Source organism: Chrysemys picta, chromosome 1, assembly GCF_011386835.1.
Source record: "Chrysemys picta bellii isolate R12L10 chromosome 1, ASM1138683v2, whole genome shotgun sequence".
In the NCBI taxonomy this organism is placed as follows: domain Eukaryota; kingdom Metazoa; phylum Chordata; order Testudines; family Emydidae; genus Chrysemys; species Chrysemys picta.
The window spans coordinates 16,737,834-16,748,342 of record NC_088791.1 but is presented as its reverse complement, the minus strand read 5'-3'; the positions used below and the strand labels follow the sequence as shown (position 1 = coordinate 16,748,342).

At 41.7% G+C, this 10,509-nt stretch overlaps 1 pseudogene; it reads left to right on the top strand.

Annotated features, from left to right (window-relative positions):
* Nucleotides 1–903: 903 nt before the first annotated feature.
* Nucleotides 904–8,838, top strand: LOC101942228 (phytanoyl-CoA dioxygenase, peroxisomal-like; annotated as a pseudogene).
* Nucleotides 8,839–10,509: the final 1,671 nt, after the last annotated feature.

Below are 10,509 nucleotides of genomic sequence, written 5' to 3'. Positions count from 1 at the left end.
TGAGCCTCTGGAGGTTTTTCGCCTTCCTCCGCAGCATGGGGCAGGGATCTCTAGCAGGAGGGTCTCTGCCGATTGAAGTCACTAATAACAGGATTGGGGACTTCAGCAGCAGAGTCCAGGGAAGGGGTAGGGACGGTTTTATGGCCTGCAGCATGCAGGGGGTCAGACCAGATGATCATAATGGTCCCTTCTGACCTTAAAGTCTATGAGTCTATGAGGATTGGGCAGAATGCCACCTCGAACAGTCTGCAGCCCCAAGCACCAGCTTGCTCAGCTGGTGCCTGGAGCCGGCCCTGCAAGGCCTTAGCTGCTCCAAGTTTCGCACTGGCTGAGGATAGGGCAGAGTGCTGTGAGTGCCACACATCTTTCACATTCTCTTGTCCCTGGTATGCTACCTTGCCTTGCCAGGTCCATCAATGGCTATTAGCCAAGATGGTCAGGGATGCAACCCCATGCTCTGGGTGTCCCTAGCCTCTGACTGCCAGAAGCTTGGAGAGGACAACAGAGGATGAATCACTTGATAATTGTCTTGTTCTGTTCATTCCCTCTGAAGCACTTGGCACTGGCCACTATTGGAAGACTGGATACTGGGCCACATGGACCATTGGTCTGACCAGTATGGCCCTTCTTATGCTCTTATGTTCAACATGCCTACCTAAAGTTACTGGCTGTACCACAATTGAGGAGTCCGCTGTGTCAGGGAACATCCTCTGCTACCCGGTTAGGGCAGCTTTCCACCTGGTAACACAAAACTGCCAAAGCAGAGAATCTGGGGTAATATGTTTTAAAATAGTGAGGTGGCAATGCCTGAAAACTAAAATGGTTTTAATGTGTTTTCTTCTTCTCCTCCACCCTCCAGAACTGAGTTTATAAAGGTCTGCAACAAAGGTGCAAGAGAGACTGATGTTATCGAGTGATTGGGACGCCACTAAATCAAACAACATTCTAGATGAAAAATTGGTTATTAAAATTCAGAATTTCCAGGAAAATTTGAAATGCTCTTCAGATACTGCTCCCTGCCTCAGATCAAAAAACACAACATTCTGGTGGGGTTTGGTTTTACAAATAACTTTTGGCATATATGTTAAAAATGACTAGTTACTAGGAAGCTTTTATTTTCAGAAAAAGGAATCCATATATGTGAGTTCTCAAAGTAACTAACTGGATTTTACTGCAGTTCATGCCAAGACATTGTACAGTTTACAAAGTGCATTCGAATGTGTACTACTATTTAACACTCATCTTTCCTAAACTTCTGTGTACCAGGAGTTCCTAAAAGAGAGATGATGCCTTGTGGCTGAAAGGCCCCGTCTTGAGGATATGTATTAGCTCAACTGAGTTATCTGAACACCATTGAAAAGCCTTGCTAGGAATGAGATGCAGGTTAACTGGGGCTGATTGAAAAAAATATGTCAAAGCTTCATTTCAAAGGAAAATTACTTTTTTGGAGAAAACACAACTTTTTCTCTAAGTGTCTGCTTTCCTCAAAAAAAACCTGACTTTTTGTGGGAAACCTGAAAATTGATTTGGTTGGCAGGAAAAAAATAATTTTTTGTCCAACTGCTGAAAACCAAAAAGCTTCTGGATGACAAATTTCTGGAGTTTGGGCTTTCAGTTTTTCAATGAAAGGCCAACATTTTCCACTGACCCCCTTCCCCCGATATTCTAACCACCTCTAATGCTAATATATTTGAAGCCCTGTTCTAGCCTAGGCTCCTCTCAGGCTTGATCTGGGCCAGTTAACGTAGTTTCAAATATAAGAACATAAGAACGATCCTACTGGGTCAGACCAAAGGTCCATCTAGCCCAGTATCCTGTCTTCCGACAGTGGCCAATGCCAGGTGCCCCAGAGGAAATGAACAGAACAGGTAATCATCAAGTGATCCATCCCATCGCCTAGTCCCAGCTTCTGGCAAACAGAGGCTAGGGACACCATTCCTGCTCATCCTGGCTATTAGTCATATAAATAGGAAGAAAACAAAGAAAGAAGAAGTGGGACCGCTTAAGACTGTAGATGGAGTGGAGATTAAGGATAATCTAGGCATGGCACAATATCTAAATGAATATTTTGCATCGGTATTTAATGAGGCTAATGAAAGGCTGAGGAATAGTGGAAGCGAGACGGATGAGAATAAAAGAGTGGGGATTGACATTACCATATCCGAGGTAGAAGCCAAACTCGAACAGCTTAACGGGACTAAATTGGGCGGACCGGATGATCTTCATCCGAGAATATTAACGGAACTGGCGCGAGAAATTGCAAGCCCGTTAGCGATAATTTTTAATGAATCTGTAAACTCGGGGGTGGTACCATTTGACTGGAGAACAGCTAATGTGGTTCCTATTTTCAAGAAGGGGAAAAAAAGTGACCCGGGTAACTACAGGCCTGTTAGTTTAACATCTGTAATATGCAAGGTCTTGGAAAAAATTTTGAAGGAGAAAGTAGTTAAGGACCTTGAGGTCAATGCCAATTGGGACAAATTACAACACGGTTTTACAAAAGGTAGATCGTGCCAAACCAACCTGATCTCCTTCTTTGAGAAAGTAACAGATTTCTTAGATAAAGGAAATGCGGTGGATCTAATATACCTCGATTTCAGCAAAGCGTTTGATACGGTACCGCATGAGGAATTATTGGTTAAATTGGAAAAGATGGGGATCGATATGAAAATCCAGAGGTGGATAAAGAACTGGTTAAAGGGGAGACTGCAGCGGGTCGTACTGAAAGGTGAACTGTCAGGCTGGAGGGAGGTTACCAGCGGAGTTCCTCAAGGTTCGGTTTTGGGTCCGATTTTATTTAATCTATTCATTACTGACCTTGGAACCAAATGTAGGAATGGGCTGATAAAGTTTGCGGATGACACAAAGTTGGGAAGTATTGCCAATTTGGAGATATCCTGCAGGGAGATTTGGATGACCTTGTAAACTGGACTAATAGTAATAGGATGAAATTTAATAGTGAGAAGTGTAAGGTTATGCATTTAGGGATGATTAACAAGAATTTTAATTATAAGCTGGGGATGCATCAGTTGGGAGTAACGGAAGAGGAGAAGGACCTCGGAGTCCTGGTTGATCGCAGGATGACTATGAGTCGGCAATGTGACGTGGCCGTGAAAAAAGCTAATGAGGTCTTGGGATGCATTAGGCGAGGTATTTCTAGTAGGGATAGGGAGGTGCTGGTTCCTTTATACAAGGCACTGGTGAGACCTCATTTGGAGTACTGTGTGCAGTTCTGGTCTCCCATGTTTAAAAAGGATGAAATCAAACTGGAACGGGTACAAAGAAGGGCCACTAGGATGATCCGAGGAATGGAAAATCTGTCGTATGAAAGGAGACTCGAGGAGCTCGGTTTGTTTACCGTAACCAAAAGAAGGCTGAGGGGGGATATGATTGCTCTCTTTAAATATATCAGAGGGATAAATACCAGGGAGGGAGAGGAATTATTTCAGCTCAGTACTAATGTGGACACGAGAATGGATGGATATAAACTGGTCGTCGGGAAGTTTAGGCTTGAAATTAGACGAAGGTTTCTAACCATCAGAGGGGTGAAGTTTTGGAACAGCCTTCCGAAGGAAACAGTGGGGGCGAAAGACCTCTCTGGCTTTAAGATTAAGCTTGATAAGTTTATGGAGGGGATGGTTTGATGGGATAAAGTGATTTTAGTCAATAGGTCAATAACGTGCCATCGTTGATAATTAGTAACAATGGTCAATGATGGGATATTAAAAGTTACTACAGAGAACTTTTTCCAGAGGGTCTGGCTAGAGAATCTTGCCCGCATGCTCGGGGTTCAGCTGATCGCCATATTTGGGGTCGGGAAGGAATTTTCCTCCAGGGTAGATTGGGAGAGGCCCTGGAGGTTTTTCGCCTTCCTCCGCAGCATGGCGCAGGGGTCGCTTGCTGGAGGATTCTCAGCGATTTGAAGTCTTTAAATCATGATTTGGGGACTTCAACAGCTGAGTCAAGGGAGAGAATTCTTCCAGGAGTGGGTGGGTCAGCTTTTGTGGCCCACATCTTGCGGGAGGTCAGACTAGATGATCATAATGGTCCCTTCTGACCTTAGAGTCTGTGAGTCTATGAGCCATTGATGGACCTATTCTCCATGCATTTATCTAGTTCTTTTTTTGAGCCCTATTATGTTAGCCTGCATCTTAACAGAACATACGGTGATGGAAAAGCCACTTGATTGAACTAACACATTTGAAGAACGTACCCTTTTCTTCGTCAAGACATACGCTACAGATGTTCTGCACTCTCAGCAAGTCATCTCACACTGCTAAAGAGAACGGATGTGGAATGTATAGGGAAATGCAGAACGGATAAACGAGTGCTGTATTATTTACGTATTTCATCCTTCAATGCCATATCAACTGGATTGTAACTGGACACCTGATGTTCATTATTGGTCCAGCTGAAGTGTGGGGTTTTTAATACGGCAAGTAAGTAACAAGCAAGTACAAGTAAATAGCCTGCAGCGAATACTTCTGTACACAATATTAGTAAAGGAGAGCTCAAACTGGTGGGAGAACGGCGCTGAACGCTCCTTCCATCCCACTATGTTGCAGTGGGTAGGGGAGGAAGAGTGGAGGGCTCTGATTTGAGCATGATCCTCCCGACAGCACCCTTTGCAGCTAGATCTGTTGTGCTGGGAAAAGCTGTGGGAGTGAGAGATCGTACACACCTGCCCGCACATCTTCTGGGGCCAGGCGCAGAAAAAGGAGGGAAATCATTGTCATTCCAGAGTCAGTGGCTGCTGCAGTTGGATCCCCCAGTGACGTCACTAGTGAAGGGTTAGAAACTGCACAAGTATATCCTGGGATCGAGTACATTATCTGAGTCACAGCTGAAGGAACAATTGAAGGAACTGCACAGTACCCGTGGGACTAAACCTGATCTAATTGGATGGTAAATTGCTAAGCAAATTTTACACCCAGTTTATAAACAGCCTTCTAGACAAGCACTCACATGACCTTAATTCTAGCAAGCTACATGGTAACACTAATATTAGCCATGTCTTACCTGACCATGGAAAGAATCTCAGGGAGAAATACGAGCGACATGTCATGCTGAGTTTGCTGGCTAATCCTTCAACGCAGAAGGGAAGCAACTTTGAATGAAAAGCACTATTATAGGTTAGTTAATACGCTTATTTATGAAGCAGCCTATTTCTGAGGTGGTCAGGGCACTGAATAACAATTAATAAACACAATAAAAATACCAATGTAGTACTGTAAAAACCCACTCTCCAATACAAGCCAATAAAGACAAGCCCAGGGAGTACTTCAAGGGAAATGTGATTGCCTGCAGAGTGGTGGAATCCCTAAAACGCAGCTAGTGTCTGAGCATGGACAGCTGTTGGGGATTAGGCTCAAGGAAGAGACCTTGAATGTATTGTTATTTCTGTATTTGTTTATTTGTACTGCCATAGGAACCTAAGGGTTCCAATCATACCCCAGAGTTCCACTGCACCGGGCGCTGTACGGATACACAACCGAAAAACAGCTCCTTCCCAGGGAGCTCAAATCAATCTAGCCTGAGTCCACACCATAAAGGATTTTAAAAAGCAGCAAGGTCTGCTTAAACATCAGTCTGCCACTTCATTCACTTTCTCCTTGTTGTCTGCATTTCTTTACCCCTTTCTCTGTAATCAGGCTGGACTCGTGTTGCTAGTTGCACTATGGATGATGTTGCTTTAGTAGACCATCTATACTTTATAGGCAAAGGCTCCAACCCTGCAAACGCTTATTCCCATGCTTAATTTTACTCTCACAAGTAATTCCACTGAAGTCAATGGCACTCCTCTTGTGTTTAAGTTTAAGCATGTGTAAGTAAGTATAAGTCTTGGGGGCAAATTTAGAAAATTACCAACAAATGTGTAACATCTTCTAGTGCTGACATCAAAACCTGATATAAGATGCTTAAATGTTATAGTTAAAATCTCTAAGCCATTTTCAAAGCAGTAGATACTATAAGAGATAGTCCGTTTTCACTGGATTCAATGGATGTTACAACACGGACTTCCTGATTTTTAAAACATTTTTTTCCCATAGATCCTAAAATATGTTGAGTGCTTCCCAGGGCCAAACATCATGGCACTGCATTCAATGCTGATAAATAAACCTCCAGATTCTGGTAAGGATATGTTTCAGGAGGGGAAAAGCCTTTTAGTTCTGTATAAAAGGTCACTATCAAGTTAAAAGTAAATGGCCTTATTTTCTAAGTTTATTAATTCAATTACCAATTGGTGATAGCATGCACTGGTTAAATGTGCAATTTTGCACACAGCAGTGAGAAAATCACGCAAATGTCCTTATGTAAAGTGTGATATTATTAATGTGCTAGTTTGTTAAAAGTGAAATAAATTTGAGAATCTAATTTACTTTTTATTCTATGTATTTGCGTTTTATATTTCATACAGCTTGGGCAATGAAAACAGGCTGGTGAAGTTCTACTTTTTGGCTATCAGGCAATGGCACAATGTTAGGTTTGCAAACAGGACAGGAAACTCTTTACATCTAAATCACAAACTGTTTTCAGGGGGAATTGTTTTTAAAAATGAAATGTTTATAATGACATTAGGCCAAGCTGGGAGAAAGTGAACAAAAGTTTTCTGCAAATTTGGTGAATTCTGAATGGCACTAGCTTCACAGCTTGTGCAGTGTTTACAATCTTTTTTTTTTTCTTCATGTGAATGATTTTTTTTTTTTTTTGCAAGGATGTTTTGGGAAAACTGAAGCCTCATGATTACTTGATCAAGATTGGATGTCTTTCTAAAAATTATGTTGTAGCTCAGGGTTAGGCAACTTATGGCAGGCATGCCAATACATTTTCTATAACAGCCCCAGGCAAGGAGAAGCCAACATATCGTAACAAAATAGCACATCCCTGTTTCTTAAAGCTTCAGAGCAGGGGAAATTGGGTAGCTCAATTATATAAGATATGGGCTTGGCGCAGGAATTACTGTGTGAAATTCTATGGCCTGTGTTATGCAAAAGGTCAAACTAGATTATCATAATGGTCTACTCGGGCCTTGAAATCTCTGAAACTTGTGTAAATATGAGAGCTGGTCAAAAGTTCATGATGTGAACAGTAAGAAACTTTCATATAGTGCTAAGACTGACGTGCTTTTTATTCTAAGAGGTCTCGCCATCCCTGCCTCAGGATTTACAGTACTTCCCCATCAGGCCGGCAGAATGCTTCGTGTGTGCCTGGACTGCCCTGGAGCACATAGATGGCAGCAAAGGCTGTTTGTGCGTGTTGCCAGGAACACAGAAGGGTTCCCTGAAAGAGCACCAATACCCTGAATAGCAGGTCAAATTGCAAGTGGGAATAGAAACGACATGTGAAATTAATTGAGGTCTTGTTTTTTGGAGGTTGGTTTTCTTTTTATTCATAACAAAGTTGGAGATGAGTTGTGCAAATCCTTCACTGTTGTTAGCCAAAACCTCAAGAACATATAAACATAAGAACAGCCCTACTGGGTCAGATCAAAGGTCCAGCTAGACCAGTATCCTGTCCTCCGACAATGGTGCTCCAGAGGGAATGAACAGAACAGGCCGTCATCGTGTGATCCATCCTCTGTCACCCAACCTTTCCTGTCCAGGGAAGAAAGTTCTTATGCTTTCCTCAGAAGGATCTGGTTCTGGTCACTGTCAGAGGCAGGATACTGGACTAGATGAACCTTGGATCTGATCCAGTCTGGCTGTCCCTAAATTGTTTTATTTTGAGAATATTTTTGTATCCAGTGTGTCTAAAGAATCTAAGTCTCAGCCCCGGGAGTTAGAGAAAGTTTTTGCTCTGGGTCACAAAGACCAACTGTAAGTCATTCATTTATTTATTTATACTTGTACGAAAAACCAAGGAGTGTTGCCCATCCAAAGCTCTCCTTGCTATATAGGGGTCAACAGATTATTTTGGATCAGTGGACGGAAGCTTATTCTAGTGCCCAAAGTCGCTCATGGAAAATGCTCAGCCAGCAGCCCCCGCTTCTTTCTAATGAAAGGAATTCTAGTTTGAGTGCCTCTGCCAATCGCAACTCTCACAGCATGGCCTGAGAGAGGCTTTAATAGCAGTGTGCAATGAGCTCACTCAGTGTTTCCTCCTGCCTTGAGATGATGGTTTGGAGATTTTGATCCAATGTGGTTTAAGAATATTTTCATACGGAATCTTACTTTCATTCTTGAGCTTTCAATACCTTGTGGACAAAGTGTCTTTCACATAACGTCATCCTCCTCCCTGGATGTGTAGGGGGAAGGATAACTCAGTTGTTTGAGCATTGGCCTGCTAAATCCAGGGTTGTGAGCTCAATCCTTGAGGGGAGCCATTTAGGGATCTGGGGCAAAAATCTGTCTGGGGATTAGTCCTGCTTTGAGCCAGGGGGTTGGACTAGATGACCTCCTGAGGTCCCTTCCAACCCTGATATTCTACGATTCTGTTCAAAGCACCACATGCAATACATAGGATCTACCACTTAGCTGCAAGCCTCAGACATAGCAGGTTAGTAAACATCAACTCTAGTGTCAATCAAACAAAGACCTGAAATAGAATAGTGCAGAGTTTTCCAAAGCTGAGATGCGGCAGCAGTTTTATAGATGCTAGTTCTCCCATGAAGTAAATTCATTTTCTGTTTGTTTCTAGGGTGGTGTTCAGAAGGTGTACTATGGAATCTCTGAATAGGATAAAAGCCTTCTCAGGGTTCGCCTCATTATGGAGAAGGGAAACACAGTATTCTTCCATCCCCTGCTGATTCATGGCTCTGGAATGAACAGGACTCAAGGGTTCCGGAAAGTAGGAAACTTTTTCAAGTTACAGAGTCTGATGTTCCAACAAAATGAATAAAAGTAAAATGCTCTGGTATTTTATGGATGTTTAATAATCTCTCTAAAATATTATCATAGATTTCAGATCCAAGTTTAGATTTTGTTGACTTGTGATCTAATTCTGCTGCAGTTTCTCCCCGTCTATCCAGATTAGTTAGTGTTTGAAAATTTATTTAGTTCTGCAGCAAAATTCTTAAGTGGTGCACTAAAATACTTACTTAATTACAGAATTTGTGAGCCAGTTTTCCTCTCACTTACACCAATGGAAAACAAGGGTAACTCCCTTAAAGTCAGTGTGTAAGAGGGACCTGAAGTGAGAGTAGAATAATGCCACAAATGTCTAATTCTCTCTTTAATGCACTGAGGAATGGTTTGCTACATTTAGAATGGGGCTGGCACGTTTAAAAGAGATTGCCACTTTCAGGAAAGAAGCTTTGAGCCCATCTAACTAAACTGGGTAACTACTGTATGCAATTTCAATCCATATTCATTTCGGATGGATTTTTCAACAAATTTGTTTCAGTATGTTTATATCTCTGTTGTGTTTGCTGACCATAAATATTTTAGTGAATCATTTTATTCAAAGAAATGGAAACAGAAAATTGCAAAAAGCAATATTGGAGAATACTTTCAGACAACTTATTTCAAATTCATAATTGCAAGTATTTACAAGAACACATGACTCCAAGGTCTTGTCTGGAGTAGGATTTAAGGCATGATGGTTGCACATGTTAGTTAACACATTTCAAAAGTCTAGTGTAGACAAGGTGCATAAATTCCACATATGCTAAATTGATCGAGTTTAGCCCGGTCTTTAACTCAGCAGTCTTCAAAAAATTGAAGAAAATTGAAAAACTGATAGAAAATTTTCAGGAGCCATTTCCATCGGAAAATGCTAATTTGACAAAATGGAAACATATCACAGGAATGTAACGATTGTGTCGAAATTTTCTTAACGTTTGGATATGGTCAGAACAGTTTTTTTGCTAAAGTCAATACATTTCATTTTGACTTAACTGTTTGGATTTATTAACATAAAAGTCGAAACAAACTGTTTCCATATGGTTGAAATGAAATATTCTGGAATATTTTGTTTCATAAAAACATTTTGACATTTTATCTTGATTTGGGACTAAATCAAATTTTGAAATCTTGTAATTTCACAGGGGACAGAAATTCCATATGTGGCTCAGCTCTATCGACCAATTTAGCATGTGTTAAGGGCAGTGGACTTTGTCTTGTACGGGGAGACTTTGGCAAACCAGCAAAGTGCTTGAAACCACTATGGCTTATTGTTAAAAAGCAACCTAGTCAGCAGGCTGTAAAGTGGCCATGCATGGAGGGGAGGGGGTTTTTGACCAAGGCAGGAGGGGAGGCGTTTTTTTGGGGTGCCACAGAAAGAGCAGCTTGACCCCGCGTCCTTCCTGATAAGGATTGTGTTGAAGTTGCTGATACATGCATTTTAAAAGAGTAGGATATGCCCCAGGAATGTCTATTGAGGTCTCAAGGCTGCAAGTTCTGGAAAAATCCACACCTGGTTAATCAATAATCAGAAGGAACCTCTTGCTTGAAACTGCTTACTTAACAAGGTTTCTTTAAGGGACATGTCATTTGTATTACTAATGTATAAATAAGGGGGAAAAGCTTGAGATAGGTGGGACTCTCCTTTGGGGGGGACTCTTCAGGACTG